Source organism: Austrofundulus limnaeus, unplaced genomic scaffold (assembly GCF_001266775.1).
Source record: "Austrofundulus limnaeus strain Quisiro unplaced genomic scaffold, Austrofundulus_limnaeus-1.0 Scaffold0, whole genome shotgun sequence".
In the NCBI taxonomy this organism is placed as follows: Eukaryota; Metazoa; Chordata; class Actinopteri; order Cyprinodontiformes; family Rivulidae; genus Austrofundulus; species Austrofundulus limnaeus.
The window spans coordinates 441,454-442,702 of record NW_013952402.1 but is presented as its reverse complement, the minus strand read 5'-3'; positions in this window follow the sequence as shown (position 1 = coordinate 442,702).

The following is a 1,249-nucleotide window of genomic DNA, read 5'->3' as shown; positions in this document are numbered from 1 at the left end:
CAGACTTACACATCAGAATCTCATCTATAGGAGAAGTTGGGGGGCGTAGAGGAAAACATCCAGAGAATACCTGAAGAATTGTGACTTATGGATGTCAAATTTCTGTGCTAACTGTTCAAATGAGGCGAACTTATTAAATCAATAAACCAGTTTTGCTTTTACTTGACACAGGGTCAAAATTCAGGGCTTAAAAGTGGCCTTCCCTCTTTTCACATGCTCAGGACATTGACTCTTCAGTCACACTGTGACTGCTTGATGGAGGTCAGATTGATTATGAACAGTGAAAACTCTAACATCTTGTGTGCARTCAGCAACAATCTTTAAAACTGTGTCCTGGTATCAAACAGAGCAGAAAAGGAGACATAATAAAGAAATAACTGGTCTGATAATGACCCTGATGAAGTTCAAATGGTCTTTCATGCCAGGAGTGTTATGTTGTGTTCATAATGTTTGAAACAAATATAAACTGTATTGTATTGTACAGTTTTGTAAGTTAGTTTGAATATAAATCCCTGTATGATTAACTAACACCACTAAATAATAAAACAAACATGATCTTAAGAAGGACTGAAGCTTAATAAATATACAAGCAGAATATTCATCTGCTAATAATATGTGGTTTTTACTTTTCATATAATTAATAGCCAAAGTGCTGACAACAGTCCTCTGTTTAAAAATGCTCTGAATCTATTTAAACTGACCAGTCTGTGGATAAAACCTAAAAAAATCTGGTCCTCATTGGGTAAAAAAGTGCTGAGGTCAAATAAAAAGCATAACTAGGTATTATTAGTCATCTTCTTTTGTTGGGTTTGTGGCGCTTAGCAAATCACAGTAACGTTTTAGCGTCACCTACTGGTGAAATATGGAACAGCAGCTTGATCAGAAAAAAAATACTAGACTGAGGTTACTCGTAAAATATAAAAAATAATAATACCGTCATAACTATTGCCTGCTTTGCCTCGGAGACTTGATAATGAAAATGTTTAATAAGCACGTGGACGTAAATTATTAATTGGTTATATTTACAGCAGTGAAGCTATGTTTGTTTTTCTTTTCAATTATCACATAGGCTACCAATTGGACACATACAGTATCTATCTAATCAAATGAGTACCCAAATTATGTCTATTTTCCTAAATTGCTAATTCCTAAATTCCCTAAATTGTTGCTAAACTGTTTATTTTCCTCCTTTTATTCAATATTACCTACCAATATCATATCTTTAATATGTTCAGTTGTGGTTGTCACA